Here is a 21242-nt window from a genome sequence, read left to right as displayed (position 1 = left end):
TTACTAAAACAACATAGGTCCATATTTACATATTGTTGGCGTGAGATTAAGACGAGTACTTGTTTTTTTTGGTGAGTGTATTTTAATATTATTAAATCCACAGAATCTTCCACAACATATGAGGCATCATACTTACAACTCGTTCAGAACTTCATGAAACAGGCACAAGATCGCCGCCCATTGCAAAAAAGAGGTCTACGAAAAACTTGGTTTTTTGAATTTTTCACCTAAATTTTGAGGTTATGTGAAAAAAGTGTAATTACAAAAGTTGTAGATCTCTTTATTACCTACATACGACTTTGCCAATTAACTTTTTGCCATAGGACTTGAAGTTTTGCCGGAAATCGAGATAAACCGTTTTTTACCCTAAAACACCCCCCTTTTCCACTTCCCGACCTCAGGTCGACCGTAATTTATTTTTCCCTTAATTTTTGTTATATTGTCGTCCTTTACCAATGGGTTTCATCCTACTGTAATTTTTTTTGGTTTCAAAAATTATCGACCCTGGTCTATAAGGATTTGAAGGACAAAATATTGTATGGGTTAATAAATACTATTAGCACTGCCGTCCATAACTCTTTTGCAAGAGCAGAGGAATGTCAGGAGCGTTGCCGGCCTTACGATGATAACGATATACATCTACAGATATATAAGCAAAATATGTATTTGATTCTTTACTTCAAAATATTTCGCCGACATTCCAATGGCTTACAGGATACATTTTAATCTAGATTATTGTATTTCTATGTTTGACGAGTCTTTCTACAAAAACCTTTTTATTTTACGAGCAAATAAAAGCAGTAACGGAAATCGTTAATGGACGAGACGAATTTGGCGGGCGATATACTGACAATCGTAAAATAACCCGGAATTAATTACGCTTTCAGGTAATAAAGTAAAAGTCAGGGAACACTATGAAATCAAAGGTTTTAGTGACAAAAATAAAGAATTAATTAGACAGTTATTTTAAAATTAACTAGTGTAAGATGCCTCAGTGCAATTACTAGGCTCTGATAAGCTTGGAATAATTACTTGAACGACTAATGGTTTTGTTTCCTGTTGAATGTTCCCAGAGCCAGTGCCGTCCACTGCATGGATATTTTCACATCTACCGATCGATGGCAAATCACAGCCCTGGTTCGATGCGTTAATTAAAGCATCTGCAACTGTCTGCAAAACACAGGCGTATAGAACCTGGGTTGCAGCGCAGGACGCAAAGGATGTATATGTCGCAGGGATATGATAAAAACAGTGATTTGATCAAGTCTCGGAGGATGTTAAAATAGCAACACGGCTTTATCATTTCTCGAAGCAAATCTAGTGATTTGACCAGGTTCCGTGAAATGACAAAAAGTATTTTATTTGGTATTGATAAGGTGTATTCGGTATGACTTAGACATAATTTGGTAAGAATTTAGTATCGTGTCGCAGTGGTGAGGGGGGGAAGGGGGAGGGAGGGAGATGTCCTCTGTCCCCTGGCTCACTCCCCCACTCCCATGAAAAGGTAACGCACCAGACTCTTGAAAATCAAATTAATGTAACCTAACCTCAGAACAGATAAAAGTTTCTCTAAAGGCCAAGTAGAAGCCCCGCCGGGGCTTTCAAGAGACTGGTGCGTTACCTGTTACTAAATTATCAAAACTCACCCTTATTAAAGTGTGGTTTATTGAATTCAGACTATAAGAAGATTATATTTAATTCAAGGTTATCTTTAACTTAATTTAAATAAGGTTTAAAGCCAAACATATTAATTCCTAAAAGTAACACAACTTCTATTTCAGTCTGCAGTATTTGCCAGAGGTTTGACCGGTGCAAAAAGTTAAATAGATTTAATAGCACTCTCTGTGCGGACCCGTACACTTTAATGACGACAAACAAGAATATTTAAGAAAAAGCCCCTCCTATTGTAGTTTAGAATAATAAATAAAACGAATGAAATGCTTAAATTGAAAATAAATTTATAGAAAATATTTTAACTCTATCTTATAAATACAGTCTACAATAACATTATATATATTTGTGATTGCTACGTATATTGGTGTATTCCACAAATGTTTATGTGCAACAGATGTTATATAATATCATATAAATTACTATTCTTAAAAAAAATTGGCGAGCAGCTTTCCAGTTACCTTACCGCAACACGCAAGTTCTGGTCGTTGTCGAAAGCTGCTCTTGGTAACTTCAACCAGCCGTCCATGCTGACGGCAAAAGAGAAAGCCGATCTCCTGTGCACTCTTTTTGCCTCCAACTCGACTCTTGACGACAACGGAAAAACACCGCCGACCATCCCGCGGTGTCAGAGCTCCATGCCTGAAGTACAGTTCAGACAAAAAACTGTTCGGCGAGCTCTGTTTTCGTTGACCGTCAGGAAGTCGAGCGGGCCGTATCGTATTTCTCCAATCGTGCTTAGAACGTGTGCCCCTGAGTTGACGCCGGTGCTAACGCGTTTATTCCGGCACTCTTATTCAAAAGGCGTAGTCCCTGACTCATGGAAGTCAGCCCTTGTCAATCCGATCCAAAAAAAAGGAGACAGTTGGGATCCGGCAAACTACAGGCCTATAGCGATTACCTCCCTGCTTTCCAAAATCATGGAGAGCATAATTAATCGCCAGCTCTCGGTATACCTAGAGGGTCACCAGTTGATCAACGACCGGCAGTACGGCTTTCGCCATGGTCGGTCGACTGGCGATCTTCTGGTATACCTAACACATAGATGGGCGGCGGCTATTGAAAGCAAGGGGAAGGCCTGGCAGTCAGCCTGGATATAGCGAAGGCCTTTGATCGTGTATGGAACAGCTCCTCTCAAAACATCCATCAATTGGGCTTCCCGAGAGCTTATGCAAGTGGACCTCCAGTTTCCTCACTGGGCGCAGCATACAGGTCGTTGTCGACGGTTATTGCTCGATTCCAAAGCCCGTGAACGCTGGAGTGCCCCAAGGCTGTGTGCAATCTCCCACGCTGTTTTTTCTGCATATCAATGATATGTAAGACACCTCCAACGTTCATTGCTATGCAGACGACAGCACTGGTGATGCCGTATACACGGGCCATGCAGATCTCTCTCGGGAAATCGTCGACCAGTGCCGGGAGAAACTTGTGTCTTCTATCGAGTCCTCTCTCGAGAAGGTCGCGGAATAGGGTGAATTGAACCTTATCCAATTTAACCCCCAGAAGACTCAAGTTTGCGCGTTTACCACTAAAAAAACCCCATTTGCCGTATCACCGCTCTTCGACAACACTTCCCTTAAAGCCTCGCCTAGTATCGGAATACTGGGTCTCGGAATCTCGAGCGATTGCCAATTCCGTGGCCATCTGGAGGGCAACGCCGAATTGGCTTCGAAGAAGCTGGGGGTCATTAATAGAGCACGGCAATACTTCAAGCCGGCCCAGATTCTAGTACTCTACAAAGCGTAGGTCCGGCCACACATGGAGTATTGCTGTCATCTCTGGTCTGGCGAACCCCAGTATCTGCTCGATCCATTTGACCGCGTGCAACGCAGAGCAGCTCGAATTGTCGGGGACCCTTGTTGTGCTCTGTGAACGGCTGGATCACTTGGCGTTGCGTAAAGACGTCGCTTGATTGTGTGTCTTCTACCGCATTTATCACGGAGAGTGTTCCGAAGAGCTGATTAACCTGATTCCTGCCGCCGAATTCCACCTTCGCACGACACGCCACAAATTAGGACATCATCCCCACCATCTGGATGTGTGGCGGTCCTCCATAGTGCGGTTTTCAAGGAGCTTTCTTCCTCGTACTACTAAGCTGTGGAATGAGCTTCCTTGTGCGGTGTTTCCGAGACGATACGACATGGGTACCTACAAAAAAAGCGTGTACACCTTCCTTAAAGGCCGGCAACGCTCTTGTGATTCTTCTGGTGTTGCAAGAGAATGTGGGCGGCGGTGATCACTTAACACCAGGTGACCCGTACGCTCGTTTGTCCTCCTATTCCATAAAAAAAAATATTATTCGTGCCAATTAAGTAATACTCATTATCCATACTCATTTTCCTTCGTTTCCCTTTGCACTATTATAGATATATCGATTTATATCGACGTAACCCGAGCCGATCAAAGGTTGCGTGATCGCTATATCGTTTCCTTCCATTATACTATTATTTTAACACTATAGTTACCTATATATTAGGTGAATCATAACTACTCCAATATCATACTATCACTAGTAAATGCAGGATGCGGCGATTTTAACCACCCGGTCGGTGATGAGTTGATTTGCGGTGCGGTCAGCGATGCCGTACGATGCACGAATGACTTGCGTCTATAACATCTGTCGGAATGTAACTGGTGTTTGAAAGTATTTGAAAGAGATATTTGCAGAGTTACCCAGAAATATCTCATCATATAACGTGTAACTTCAGTTTGCAAAACTTCATACTTTCTCTGCTTGGCTATTGACATTTGTATGTGTAATTCAAGAAGGTCAAACAAAATTTGTCGTCTGTGCCTCTCAAAACTGAAATTATTTTAAGAATCACATAGATAAAATTTATTTATGTACGGGTTCTTTCGTTTTGGACTTTGGTATACTGCAAGAAAAAAATTAATAATAATAAATAAATAAATTATAAAACCTTGTATGGTAAATGTAGAGATTTAGAAATCCCAGTTATTTTATAAAATATCATAGTATCGCTGATAAGCAATATATGATATTATTGAGACAACTTGTTTTACATCTGTTAAGGTTTACGCTTGGGTCGACCCATATCTTAGTGTTAGTTAATGGAAGCAAATCGAAACTAATGGTAGCCATTCATCGCGTGCTTTCGGAAACGTAACCCTCTGATGGGAACCACATGAATATGGTATACCAACGGTCACTTACTTTACGATACGAATACCAGCGACGTAATGAACTGACGAATGAACATATTCGTAGATAGTTAGGTATGAGATGGCCTTAGCAGTTACGTATCACTTAGTTAACTACACGATGTTATAAGTCTTATCAGAATACCAAGTATTTATTATTTAAAGTCTTAAAGCATTCCAGAAATATAACAAAGAATCTACAAACTCCATCGAGATTAATTAATATCTTTTAAATGGTTATGAATATGATTACTGCATGCAATAGGATCATCCCACGGATAGTCCTAAATTTATTCGAAATGGGTTTTCTCAATCCATTGAGAATATTTTTATAAATCATTGGTCTAACATTTAGAACAGCTGTCGGCCTGACATAGTATTGTTTAAATGCATTTTTGAAGTGAAAACTCCTTTAGTGGCGTTGAGTACTTTTCTTGGGATGGGTATAAAATGACCTGATTGAAAATTTGTAAGACCATCGTTGAAATTATGGATGAAAGTTGATTTTTCAGAGAGGTAAACTTTTTAATGTAAAATAATTGTAATTGTTACAATTTTTATGAAATATAACTTGTAATTTTTGTGTACTATAGCGCAATAAATGAATATTGTATTTAACCACATATATGCTAGTATTTTTATGATGATAAATAAAACAAAATGTACAACGTTAATGTTCAAGTTTTCACTTCTGCCCTCACTCCCGGAGTGCAACCTGTTATTTTTTTTTGTTTTTATCACAAATGCAGTTTTTTATAAATAAATGCGTGCTTCAATGACATTGCAAAAGAAAAATAATGAACGTGTTATTATTATAAGTGTTCTTTAATGTTCCATCACAATGTAGCACACTTTTATAAATCAATAAAAAATAGGGTATGTACTAAAAACCGAAACGTTTGATACAAGGTGTAGTTTTAGATTTCAATAAAAATGTCTAATTAGGTACTTACGAGATGAGATTATTGTGACGTAGACGAATATGGTATTTTTTTTTTAATTTTTAGTTGTTTGTACTAAAAAGAATAGAATGAAAGATTTTCTTTAAAAAAAAATATTCATTTTTTATTATTAAGAACAGAAAGTATTTATAATAATTAATTAATTACATAAAGCTTGTTTTTAAAAAGTTTTTCTTCTTATAACTATATTACATACTGTAACGAACACTCATCCAAAAGTGTTTTATCTTCCCTCCTATTCCATAAAACCAGTGCTCGCCATTCGTCTACAGATATTTAAAACATATTTCATATAAAGCGCAGGTCCGGCCACACATGGAGTATTGCTGTCAGCTCTGGTCTGGCGCACGCCAGTATCAGCTCTATTAATTTGACCGCGTGCAACGCAGAGCAGCTCGAATTGTCGGGGACCCAGTGCTCTGTGAACGGCTGGATCACTTGGAGTTGCGTAGAGCCGTCGCTTCATTGTGTGTCTTCTACCGCATTTATCACGGGGAGTGTTCCGAAGAGCTGTTTAACCGGATTCCTGCCGCCGAATTCCACCTTCGCACGACACGCCACAAGTTAGGATATCATTCCGACCATCTGTATGTGTGGCGGTCCTCCAAAGTGCGGTTTTCAAGGAGCTTTCTTCATCGTACTACAAAGCTGTGGAATGAGCTTCCTTGTGCGGTGTTTCCGGGACGATACGACATGGGTACCTTCAAAAAAAGCGCGTACACCTTCCTTAAAGGCCGGCATCGCTCTTGTGATACCTCTGGTGTTGCAAGAGAAAGTGGGCGGCGGTGATCACTTAACACCAGGTGACCCGTACGCTCGTTTGTCCTCCTATTCCATAAAAAAAAAGTTAACTCGTTGACTCGTTTAAGTTCTTTTTGAAACTCCGTGTTGTTTGAATATGAACAGATTTTTCTATTAGTTCTTCTCAATGTTGATACTATAAAATAGGCAATTTGTTCATTTAATTTTACAGGTATGTTAACTATTTATAAAGACATCAATTTCATAATAATAGATGCTATTATTGGTTTTAAACGAAGCTGTTTAAGGCACCTTCTAGAGAAGGGATTTATTCAGTAAAAAGCGTTAGTCCCTATAGATCTCCCGCTGCATGAAATTTAAAAGCAAGTGTTTCTGTACATTGGAAAGATGTATTATTTACAGCGTTTTAAAGCTGAGTAGTGGACTAAAAGACTCAAACTAAACGTAATTTATAATTATTTTTTATAGAACGGACCCCTAAAACGGAACTGAGCACAGAGTAAAGATGGATACTTTATTTTTCATGAAAATAAGGGACGAGATGAGCAGGACGTTCAGCTTGAAAGGATTCTGATCTGATTGAATTCTGAGCGGCACCTTAACCACGCTCGTCTTCTTGAGACATAAGATGTTAAGTCTCATTTGCCCAGTAATTTCACTAGATAATAACGGGCTCAAACAACTCAAAAAACAGAGAAACTCAGCGGCCTTCTTTTTTTTTTTTAAATAAAATTACGATACAATCAAATTTATAGTATATATCCTGACGGCGGTCGCCACATTCCAGATCTGATGTATCATTAAGAAAGTAATTTATGTTCTAGTAACCTTTACCACATAGACGTCTTTTAGCAATCCTTTTGAACTTCGTAATACATATTTTGCTTTGAAAATTTCCTGGGATCTTGTAATAGAAGCATAAACACCGCCCCAAAAAAGACATACTCATTCGACTAATGATTCAACATTATGATTATGACAGTTTCTAGAAAATTCACTTATGTGCCGTGCCTATTATATTCATACAAATCATTATCAATAATATATTGGGAGACCACAGTGAATATGTTTATTTCTTGAAATTTTGATGTGAATGATTCTTTGGAACCTATTTTATAAATATCGCAAATAGCCCTCTTCTGCAGCATAAAGATGGTGTTAAAATTATAAGTATATGTAAGTAGTTCATGCTAATTTATAGTTATGACCATATCTAGTCTTATTATATATTAGACTTTGAAGGTAAAACAAAATATTTCAACGAGATTATTTAAATTTGCAAGTTGTAGATAAAAATAGTTTCTGTTGTTCTACTATTTGTTTTGAAATATGAACGGAAACTTCAGCGCTTAATATAATAGGACAAAATGTACATTATCATGCTTAAATACTATTTAGTAGACCAGTTTGAATGACTTTGGAATAGGTGTTACAGAAAATTTTGAAACTAGTGCCTATGACGGTTAATATATGCATATAACGCTAGGCTCTGTAATCATAAGTAATCTCTAACATATTTCTAATTCAACCTCTGTATAATATTCTCAACTCATGAACATTTTGTGGAGCACAATCTTTAGACTTATTGCATTAGGACACCCTCTTCTATACAAGAGTACTTGATGCTTCACGGAAGCGGATTTTTACGGCCAGTGGATTACAGTATAGGTTGTGCTCGAGTATAATACAAGTGTATATTTAATAACATATGTTTCATTAAGTATTTTATAAATTTTATTTATTAAAGCAAAACTTGAATGTTTGTCGTGTCATAATCCTGAAAAAAGTATTTAAATATAATCCTTTTTGAATGATTATGACACGTTAAGTAACTGTGTTTTTAGATTAGGATTTTGGGTAAACGTAACATTTTTATTATTAGTTTACCTAACCCGAAGTTGCGTGAACTTTGCAGAGCACGTTTCCAGGGGAACTGCGGTTGACAGGAGTCAAGATAGTATTAGTCGTAGTTGTCAATGTAAAGTTTCGCACTATTTGTTGCTCTCGGAGATGGCAGATGTTTTTACTTAGAAAAAGAAGAGGACACAGGTGTTTATTGTTACTAATTAATGAATAGTTTATTTCTAGTTAGTTTTAGTCGTAATTTTGATATGAAAAGAAAATCTCATGTAAAGATGCAAGGTAATACTTCGGGGATAGTAATATTTTGGTATAATTACTGCATTACCATTTATTTTACATTAATCTTAAAATTACATTTCAATAATTTGTATTATTACTAAAATATAGTAAATAATATAATTACTTTGCGTGAAAACCAATTCAACTATTAAATTATAAGTATTGATGATTGTTAAATTAAAAAATGGATGTGAAATGTTATAGTAAATTAGCTAGCTGTCTAACTAGACGAGGAAATAAAAACGAGCTATAAATACTACTCGTAACATTTGATAGGTGGCAAATGGTTGCGTTAATTTGGTTTTCAAACGATATTTATTTGTTGTTTACAAACTAAACTACAGAAATATTTTCATTATAATAAGACCTTGCTTATTTGTTGCTCTCGAAGGTGGTATTTGCTGATGCTAGATAGATGATTTTACTGACAAAAAAAGAGGACACTGTCCGGGCAGTATTAAAATAGTGGTTGTGTTGTCATGTTCCGCTTTAGTTACCCGTGGACACATAAACGACACACAATCTATAACAATGTAAGTCTTCAGTGATATGGTGCAGGTCATATTACATTCATTTAACCTTTACTGATGTTAGTGTTATTGTGATGAGTTCTGATTCGATTACAAAAGTGTTAACGTAATGGGCAGACATTTTTTCGGAAACAAAACTAAGCACATACGTAGGTCACATTAAAAGTTTTGCGTAACTTAAAAAAAAACAACATGTTATAACCAAAATATTATGTTTTTTGCTTTATAAAATACTCTCCTTTACATTTTAAGCAATTTTTCATGCGATCAAACCATTTTTTAAAACAGGTGGACCACAGATCTCAAGGCATGTATTCTACGTCCTGATTGAACGCTATCACTGCCTCTTCGGATTTGGTAAAAGTGAAACCTCTCATCAAATCTTTGATTTTGCGGAAAATACAGAAATCACATGGTGCTAGGTCGGGGCTATGTGTACCTACGTACCTTATTTAAAACATAAATAACTGACTGATTGATTGAACGCCCCGCTACTAAAGAAATGAAGGAAGAATGTGTCTTTTGTTACATCGAATGCCCAAGTTATTAGCGATTTAGTAAATTTTTTTGGTATTTTTATGTGTGTGTTTTATTTTCTTGTTTGTTATTTGCCGGCTGTCAGGAGGTGTATCATATAAATTAAAAATACTATTAATATACTAGTGCGTATACTTCCCTATCTCTGTGTTAACTAATTGATTATTTTTTAACATTTAAGAGACTTTTTGCTATGACTTAGGTTGCACTGAAGTAAAGTAATTGTGACGTCTACAGAATTGTAAATGTCTACGAGGTGTGGTATTTCACTTGCAAATAGGTAAGTGGTACATTTGTTGATTATACATTAAAAACTTGAAAAGTTAATCTATTATTGTTGGTAATAGAAAACAATATTACCATATAGTTTGCGACGATCTTGCAATGCTCTACGACACCAATCTATCCTTATACAAGAAGTCAACTGTTAATATTACGAGCATCTTTAACAAGCAATCTTATATTCTGAAGCACAACGTAAAGTAATACACAATTACAACAGTGCTAGAGACATGTAATGTAAAAAAATATCAAAAAAAAAATCAAAAATCAAAAGCACAGGTAGATGCTCTTGGGCGTCACGGGCTATCTTGCATAAAATCGGCAGGCCGTATCAGTCGTCACGCCAGCATGAATGAAATAATCCGCAGGGCATTTGCCGCTCTTAATACACCAGCTATTTTAGAGCCAAATGGTACCTAATAATGGTAATGGTTACCTAGAAAAACACTTACGTAAATTAAAACCACAGATACATAATCAGTAAAATGGCTGTAATGACTGTTTATTTAATTGATGTCACCACAGACAGCATTATAAAAGTTTTATTATATTACAAAATTGTGTAGAGCCCTAAGTATGACTCAGAATGACTCTTTGGAACTAGTAAGAAGTACAATAATAGCAAGCTGGCCCAACTACAAAATTGGTTACATTTCTAATTTTAATATAATTTGAGTATCTTTAGTTTTTATATTGGATATATTTTGTTTTCAGTCTATCATTTAGTTTAACTATTCCACTGTAACAAGTTTTCACTACAACTACATCAACTATCATTTAGTAGTTGTTGTATTTTAAAGTAATTCAGGTATAAAAGAAGTAAATGCTATTGTTTTGGCTATTCGTATTTAATTATATTATATACGCATCTAAGTTGTTGTTAAGTTATTGTATATATTTACACCAAGAATGAAATGAAATTCGTCCTCCAAAAATTATTAGTAAATAATAGAAATTTAACAATCACGTACAACAATCCCCTACTAATAATTTTGTTTCCTGCGTTCTACTTCTACTGGACTGGACAGGGTTTTTTTATGGAATAATGTATTTTGCAGATGTCAGCGTGGATGCTTAGAGTAGAGAAGGAAATAGAGAGCCACGCCAGCTTCGTACACTGACGTGAGTGAAAGCGAGACACAAGGTAGGTAGCGTGTGACAGCTGCCTCTCTACCTATAAACAGGCTGTTATAAAATCCTGTACTATATCTTGAAAAAAAAAAGATTATTAACATACCCAATTATAAAAAATTTAACACTTAGGCCTGCAGCCATTTCATTTTTCCCCGCTTACACACCCAATTCATTCATGTATTGATTTAATTTCCGCGATTGCCGCCATCGGCCAAAGAACAGCGGCATACAAAGGTGCGAGAGGCCCCGCCTTATTCTTTTGAGCCGCCGCACAGCTGATGCTAGCTATACGCCATTGGACCGCGGTCACGGCGATGACCTTAGTTTTCTGGTACAAGAAGTCAGGGGTTCTTTTTGATATTCAGATTGTGAACCACATAGTGTTATGAAGTAAATAATGAGTTGGGGAAAAGTCTTTTCGCATACAGACATACATACATACATACAAATAACTATAATAGCATATTATATTCAGATCTTTAGATAACTTGATTCGTGTAAGTTACTTGGCACTACTGTAGTGCCAACTAACAGTTGGTAGCATCATTACGGTAGACGGTCGTGCCCTATATAAGCCAGAGTGCTCAGTTCCAGGGGAAATTACTTATTGTGAATTCTAAAGGGTAACGCTTCCCAAATTATAATTAGTGGAAACTGTAAAATACAGATATTTCAATTTGAAGTGCATTTAAATTACCAACACATTCAACACGAGCGTAATCGATGTCCAGTCGTATCTTAGGTTTTTATAAATAATAATTACATGACAGTAAATTTAATGCTCATATTAATTGAGTTGCTCATTTTATCTAAAGAAAGTGTAAAAAATTAGATATGATAATTTTTTCGACCAATTTCCCTGCCACATAGATCCACAAAGACATTCACGGGACGTCCAGATAAGATAGTTTTTAATGTTAATATTTATTAAGTCAAACATAATAATTATAATTGAAATATATTTTATTTATTTTACAAATTATTCGACTTCATGTAAATGTACTCATATTAGCTTGTGACATAAATAAGAAAAATCAATTTCAGTTTCGAGAAAACTGCTTTTTTAACATATCGAGAGTACAGCACTAGCTCAATACTTCGCTTATGAGTTGTGTGAGGAAATTTTATAAGCTGCCATTATGGTGATTCAACTGATTACATTTCTGTGGTATTAATTTATATAAGTGTCCTTCTAGGTTAGTCTAGTGGCCAGTGTGAACGAAAGTAATACAATGAATTGCTTTAGGCAGCCAGAAATAAACAATAAAATTATTGTTAAGCCAATACCTAAATATATCAAATTCATATTATTGGTGTTTGAGATAATATTTTCGGTGGACTTTGGAGTCTTTGAGCATAAATCTTTTTTACAGAAAATATTTCAAGTGTCATTACGCTATGCTTGTCCATTGATTTATATTTGTCTGAATATTTTCCTTCTGGATTTAAGCTTTCTTCGTATTACACAAGCGGAAATCGTCACAATAATAATTGTTCTAAAAATTCTGTCTATTACGATGAAAGACACGACACTGGCTTATTATTTTAAAACATTAAATATTATTGAACAGAAAACAGGAGCCAATGGCATTTTTTCAAAAATAAATGGATTATTGTTATTCAATCTCTTTTACATAATAATAATTTTCCTTCCACATGATTTAAATACCCCTAAAACGATTTTTCTAATAATTTATAAGTATTGTAATTGTATTACAGTCCATGCCTCTAGCACTGTTGTAATAATATATTACTTTGCGGCGTATATTGTGCTTCGGAATATAAGATTGTTTTTTAAGGATACTCACAATATTGACACAGTTAACTTGTTGTATAAGGAATTGATTGATGTTGTAGAGCATTGCAAGATTATCGCAGATTTTATGGTAATATTGTATTATATGATTAAAAACACAAATCTATCACCTAATATTAATACCATGCACATATATCGTTGAGATCTCAAAAATACTTTGCTTCAGAAGTCACAGAAAAAGCCCCTCATATGATAATTAAGTTAAGCCAGTAATGAGAAGATTACCCCTTCGCAGCACTTTCCAGCTTCATAGCCCTCTGATCTATAGGAATATTATTAACTAGCTTTAACTGTTTTCAATTGTTCATAAAACTAATATTTAACATACCTATTACAATTGCAATAGTTTACGCTATTTTGGTGGAAATCAAGATTAATTTGGTGAGTTTTATTATGTATATTAATTACTTGTTATATTAATTTTAGTTGGATGTTACACTGAGAAGACACATATTTTGTGGCTTAGTGTCTCTTCAAGTAGCAGATGTCTGCTACTCACTTAAGGCTAGGCCTTAGACATCTGCCTTATTGGTAATAAAACAGACTTCGAATGCCTTGAAATGCTTGGACTAGTGGCTCATGCCTTTCCATTAGGTAATCCTATCCTTTTTCATACTCCCATGGCGAGGTGTTACTATCGTGCAAATAGCTACATTACTAGATCCTGCTGAAGTTACAACGACTTCAATTATGAAGTAGATCTAGAGATATTTTCTACATCTAGCACCAAATCAAAAAATAACCTTATCTAATAAGTTCTTCTCTCCAGTTTCCTTAAATAATTATAGTTAAGATAAGTTTTAAAGCGTAATATTAAATCATAACAACAGTTTTACATATATGTGGAAACTTTTAAGTAGACACCATTAATTTCAATTATTTCCTAAGTTATGATGGTAAGCTGGCTGTAAGTTTCCCAAATAATCATAAATATAAATATAGAAGGAATTTTAAAAAAATTTTTAGGGCGACGCTGAACTTAAGTAACATTCAGATACTCTTGCTCTGTGACGCTTAGTAGGTACTGTATTTACTCAGTTATACTAGACCTCAGTATCAACTTGAACCTATCAAACATAATTTATTTATTTATTAGCTTTATTTACAGTAACTTACATTAATACACACAAATAGAAAAAATAGAACTAAGACCTACGATCTAAATGTAGTGACACAGCATGCACAGCAATAATTAATTTTCAAGTGTTATACTGAATAAATTAAGAAGTAAACAGTTTTTTACAATAAAGAAATGAGTAGGTACACATTTGCATTAATTTAGCAATTATAACATTATTAAAGATTATCAATTTTTGTGCAAATGGTCTTGCGGAATTTGTCTAAGGAATCAACAAAGTTTTACATAAACGTGGGAATAGGGCATTGGTACCAAGTATCGTTCAACGAAGTGGAGGACAAAGTGGAGTAATTGGCTTACGTGGAAATTCGTGGAATTTTTACTGGAACTCTCAGGCTAAATTAATTTAGCGATTTGGGGCAGTTAATAAAGCCGTTCAGTATTTTATAAGCAAACAGAAGATCCAGAAGTTCCCGACGTTCATCCAATGTAGTCATTTAGAGGAAGGGCTTTTTTTTAAGAAGGAATTTATATATAATAAATTTCACACCATTGCATAAGTCTTTCTAGGTAATCTTAAAGAGAAAAGAATCACTAAGGGTATCAGAAGTCTTTGGAAATCTTCTGCGTATATAAACACAGAAAATATCAAAAAACAATTGAATATATCACTAATAAAAATATTAAACAATATGGGACCTAAATGTGAGCCCTGAGGTATGCCAGATGTAATCTTACAAACATTGGATTGAAAACCATTAACAGCAAAACAGAACGAGCGAGCCTGTAAATATATTATGATATATATTCAGCCAGGCAATAAGAGATACAGTAAATCTATATGCTCATCATTTACATAAAAGAATATCATGTGGGACAATATCAAACTCCTTACTAAAATCTGTATAGTATATTACATCTATTTTCTTATTTTTGTCTGTTGCATTGATTATAGTTTCAGTAAAAGATACCATATTTGTGCATGTAGATCAGGAACTGGAAATTCCATGTTGATATGAGGAGAGATGATTGTTAATATGGTTCCGAATCAAAGGATAAACAACGTATTCAAAAACCATAGCGACTGTAGACAAAATTGAGATGGATCTATAGTTAAATGTCAGATTAGAACTATCTGATTTATATACAGTATTGTATGTAGTATATGTTCCACCATAGCTGATCTCCATTAATCCGGAAAAGTGCCAGAGACCAGTGATTCATTAATAATAAAATATATATATATATATGATATACTTACTTAAACATACATAAATACATATTTAAACATCCATGACTCGGAAACAAATATTCATATTCATCAAATAAATGATTGCTACCGGGATTCGAACCCGGGACCTCCAGCTTAGTAGTCAGAGTCACTAACCATTTGGCTATATGAGGAAGATTCAATCACAGAGGTAATAGTTTGATTGTTATTGACTGCAAGGAAAAATTGTTTTGTAAATAAGTTGCAAATCAAGATGCCTTCGGACCTTTCTGTAACTCCATCAGTCATATTAGTCGGGTACAAGCTCTAATCACTCCTTTTTTGTTTAGCAAATGTCAAAAATAACTTACTATTTCTTATAACACCTTGTTCGATATTATAAGTATAGAAATTATAATTAATCCTTGCAAGATAACTAACACGATCACTGCAAATTTTTATAGCTATTGTATCCATAAGATTACTATATAGTATGTAGCGCCACCTTATCGTATATTTCTCTTTAAGAGACTTGATGAGACTACGACTACTACTACAATATTAGGCTTAAGAATATTTCACATAAAGTCAAGCTTCCTTTCTTTGATTAAGGATAATATAATTTTTAACGAGGGATGGTAAAGATCAACACTACTTAGTTGGTTAAATGATTTATAAATTTCACAATTAAAATGTTAACACTACGTCTAAGATTCTTACTGTTTCATTGATAACATCAATAGATTAAGTTTATATAAATAAGTAAAGTCAACCAAATGCTGACCCAAATTCGGAACTGTATAGATTTTTTTTGTCAGATTTATGACCAATTTACACAACTCAAATTAGAGTCACCCACTATGACAAAGTTAAGAATTATTGTTAAAGTAAATAGTAATACAGAATTCCATTTATATAAACAGTGATCCAGCATATTGTGATTAATTGTTGGTGGTAAGTAAGTATACGGCACACTGATTCAAATGGTTTCGAGATTTAGATCAAGAAAAAATCGAGGGAGACGCATATATGCTCACAGTTACTTTCCCAAAAACGCAGGCGTTTCGATATTTTTAATTTGTACATCCATTAAAACCCTCCTTCTTTTCTATCGTAAAAATTACAGCTTACTCGATCTGTTCTGTACATCGTCTACCTGTCGTCAAATAACTCAAATACTGTCATTGAGCCATGATTCAACCAATATTACAATACATATTTTTTTAATAAATTTGACTGTCGTAGCTATGTGTTTTTATACGCAAGCCTCGGACATTCTGATAGAAGGTTTTAAATTACAGAATTTTAGTAAAATAAAAACTAGTGACACGTGACTTATAAAGATATATATGTAAATAACAACAGAAAATCTTAAATAATTTTGTCTAAGAAGCTAGTATCTTTTGTCCATATAAAATAATTTAAAAAATAAGCCTTTATTGCTGTTTTACAATAATTGACAATTTTATGTACAATTGTTACTGACAATCGGTTTTGCAACAACAGCTTCTCCTTCGACAAATACCTGTTCCAATGACTTTACCTATCTCTGTCTCTTGCAAGTTAGTCCATACTGGACCGGCAAATCTTTTGAGATCATCCACCCAACATCACATTGGTCGCCCTTTATTTCGTTTGCCATCCCTTACCACTTCAAATATTATTTCTTATCCGTTTCTTTTTATTCATTCGTTCTATTTTTATCAATCAGCATGTGTCCTGCCCATTTCCATGTCTTTACATTAGATTTTTGCGTAAAAGTTACATTTTTCATTTTATGTAGTGTATTTTCATGCCATCACTGTTTTTTTTTTGAAGTTTTCATTGTAACGTTTTGATTTTTACAGTTAATACTTCTGTAGATTCTACTGTTCTTTGTCGCTGTACTAGTTCTAATGTATATAATTCAAAAATAAATACTTTTTTTTTCTTAACCCAGAGGTTAAGACCCAGATTCTTTCATTGATTTTTCATCATTATAATTTTATTAATCAGCATCACAACACAACACCTTTACATCGATCAATAATATAGAAAAAATAAATCATTGTTTATTTATTAATAATAATATCGCAGTGATGCTTGTTTTGCACACCGTAACAAAGCGACGATGTGACGTCATCGACGTCAGACCCAGAGATATTATTACCAGGTAGTATATAATCTGTTAATACGTCATATTCCGTTTCTTTTCAGAGTTTTAGTTTTGGGGATCACGGTCTTGATTTTTTTACTATTATTCTGGAAGCAATACATAACTATATGATACCAGCAATATTTGGAACAATGCTTCTAAATGAAACAAATAAAATGAAAAAGATGCTTTATAACCTGCTTTTGAGTACTACTGGTAATTTTATACATGGATTTAATATGTCACGTCTATTGTAATTTTTAAGTAAAAATATAAAATTATATGAAAATTCAATGCTAAGTTCTTTTATAAAACAATCAATTGCAAAATATGTAACTATATACTAAGTTTCAAACTATAATATATGAGAACAGAGTCAGTATTAACACTATATTAGGTCTTCTCATTTTAATATATCTTGTTCATACTTTATAATATGTACAATCGAATTTCGTAACAAATTTAATACATTTTTAAATGGCTATTATTAGAAATGTTTTTAACACCAAATCAAACAATAATCAGCAGCCGTGTTATTGTTAAATTAAATATTTTATTATATTATGCTAAATTATCTTTCCTTGACTTACCTTAAAATGTTATTTCATCTATAAAAGATGATGGCCAACGTCTTCTGTGATTCAATCTGTTTTCTTCTTTCAGATGAAAAGGAAAAGGAGAAAATAAAGAGATTCATCGCATACATCGACGCTCGTCCGTTCAAGTTCAAAATGTTCTCAATACTTTCTATAGACTTAATGTTGCCAGTAACAATATTAAATATCTTGGTTACTTATTTAATTGTGATGATTCAAATTACTCATTTGTATTGAATTCGGATTTTTACAGGTTTTTTTTTAAAAGTAGAAAGAAGAATCTTGTAAGATTTATTGTTGATGCAAATAGATATTTATAGCATAATTATGTTATTTAAACAATTTTTTATTCTTAAAATGATATCCCACACTTCTGGGATTAATTAAATTAAATTTGTAACCAAAATTATGATCACAGTGGGACTCGACCGCGATCTCTCGGGTTCCGTCCGAGCGCTCTTCTAACTCACTTCTAAAAGAGTGACATCTCAAGTCAATTTCCTAATAAGCAATTATTTGGCTTGAGCAGGTTATCAACTGTAAAGATCCTGTAGATGGAGCCACAACCTGAGAGTTGAACAAGGCATATCAAGATTTACGAACCATACGGGACTCGAACGGTTGGCGCAGTTGGAAGAACACTCGGACACCCGCATCGTTCATAAATTTTGTTTACAAATTGTATTTAGCATTAATATTATATTATACCTTAGAAGATACCATAGACACAATATATGTAATATAACAGAAGTGTAAATCAGCGGCCTCCTTGTAAAATATACCTACGTCTAGGCGGAGCGCTAGGGTTGCGCATATAAAAAGACCAACGCCGCGGCGCAGCTAATTTAACTCGGACAGCAAACAATCCGCCGAGACTGCACGGCGCGGCACTCAATAGTTTTGTCTTCCCAAGATTGCTTAGCGGCCGTATGGATCGTGTGTATGTGTGCGTGCGTCAATACGGGCGCTCTAGTACTATGAAGTAAAAGTACTGTTCTATTACTTTGTTGACACAGATTTGAAAGTATTATTTTTAAAATGTAGCCATTAAATTGCACGGCTGAGATTCACACCCAGCCCAAGAGCAACGCTTTAGTAGCTACGGTGATAAGTAGTATATTCACATAATAAATTATTTAAAAAGATGCTTCTCAGCGCTGCAATACTAGTTTCATAGTATAGATTAAAACTCACTGTAAAATTTTGTAAAATTTCCTCATCTTGTTGTTCAAATGGGTCCTAAATTGAACTATATATAAACATAAATGTTTTGATTATAATATATAGAATTTTTTCATGCATTAAAACACGTTTCACTCTCTAAAATAATTAACTTTTATTGAGATGTAATACTTGAAAGTATAGGTATTTTAAGGAGTTATGCTAAAGTTTGTAGATGTGACGGTCACAATATTTGTCATGTTGTTATCAGTGTGTGTTATTCAAATATACAGCATTAAACAGATGTTGAGTCAATAATTATTTGTGTTCTAGCTGCCCGGACAGACGTTGTGTTTTTTTTTACGAAAATATGGGACGAGACGAGCAGACGTTCAGCTGATGGTAATTTATACGCCCTGCCCATTACAATGCAGTGCCGCCCAGGAATATTGAAAAACTTTAAAATTAAGAGCGTCACTACAATTGCGCTCATGACCATAAGGTCATGAGCGCATAAGATGTTAAATTTCATTTAGCCAGTAATTTCACTAGATACGGCGGCCTTCAGACCGAAACACGGCAGAAATAGGCGCCGTTGTGGTACACATAATCTACCCGGCATCCGGTGCAAAGGAGCCTCTCACTGGTAAAAGTTAGAAGATTATGGGTTGCCAATCCTGGAAAATCTATAAAGTTGCGTAATCAACTGATTTGTATGTCTTTAATTCACCGGCAATTTCCATTTTTAATTTTGAAGTTTATTTGATTTAGATCCGTGTTTTTGGCAGCTAATATAGCACTATAGCACTATAGCTAATATAGCACTATAGCTAATATAGCAGCGTTGTAGACCTTGAGCCACCTTAACATGTCACTGTATCGAAGATATATCAGACGTCAGCCTATACGAGATTAGTATGTGCCTAAAACAGCTTAAAGACAACATAGTGCCGGGTGATGATGGGATAACAGCCGAGCTTCTGAGAGCTGGTAGTACTCCTGTACTTAAGATCCTCAAAAAGCTGTTCAATTCCATTATCCTCGAGGGTAAAACGCCGCAAGCAAGAAGCATAGTAGTGATGTTCTTCAAAAAGTCGATAAAATTATTTTGAAAAACTTAAGGCCCATATCACCACCAGTCATGTATATAATAAGCTGTATTCAAGGGTTGTCACGAATCTTCTCGTTCGCAGGTTTGACGGCTTCTAGCTTCCCGAACAAGCTGAACTCCGAAAAGGCTTTAGCACCATAGATCACATACATACGCTGCGGCTGGTTATAAAGGACACAGAGGAGTACAACCAGCCACTATGCTTTTCGTTCATGGACTATGAGAAAGCCTTTGATTCGGTCGAGACCTGGGCGGTGCTTCAGTCTCTTCAGAGGTGTCACATTGATTATCGATATATCGAAGCGTTGAAGTGTTTGTATGAAAACGCCACTATGTCAGTCCGTCTTCAGGATCAGATCTCGAAGCTTATTCAACTGCAGAGGGGAGTCAGACATGGCGATGTCATATCGCCCAAGCTGTTCAGCGCTGCGTTGGAAGATTTTTTAAGGTTCTGGACTGGAACGGGCTGGGCATCAACATCACTGGCGAATACTTCCCTCTCCTTCGATTCGCAGACGATATCGTAATCATGCTAGAAACCATGGAAGACTTAAGTCTTAAGCCATTTACTCGATGACCTCAATACAGCTTCCCAAAGAGTAGATATCAAAATGAACATGGACAAGAAGATCATGTCAAATGTCCATGTCGCACCAACTCCCGTAACAATTGGGAACTGTACTCTAGAAATTGTAAAAGAGTACGTCTACCTTGGACAAACAATCCAGTTAGGCAAGTGCAATTTTGCGAAAGAGGTCACTCGTCGAATCCAGCGTTTGGGAAGCTCCGTAAAAAATACTCCGTACTTTATAAAAGTATATTACCTACTTATTTAATATTTATTTATTTATTTATTAAAAATGTAACTTATTTGTCAAAAAAAACTACGTTTAAAAAAACCGACTTCTAAAACTGCAAAGTATCAAATAACTAAGAAATTTATCTAAAACACCT

This window comes from Leptidea sinapis, chromosome 44 (assembly GCF_905404315.1).
Source record: "Leptidea sinapis chromosome 44, ilLepSina1.1, whole genome shotgun sequence".
Classification (NCBI taxonomy): Eukaryota; Metazoa; Arthropoda; class Insecta; order Lepidoptera; family Pieridae; genus Leptidea; species Leptidea sinapis.
Note: the sequence above shows the minus strand (reverse complement) of the source record.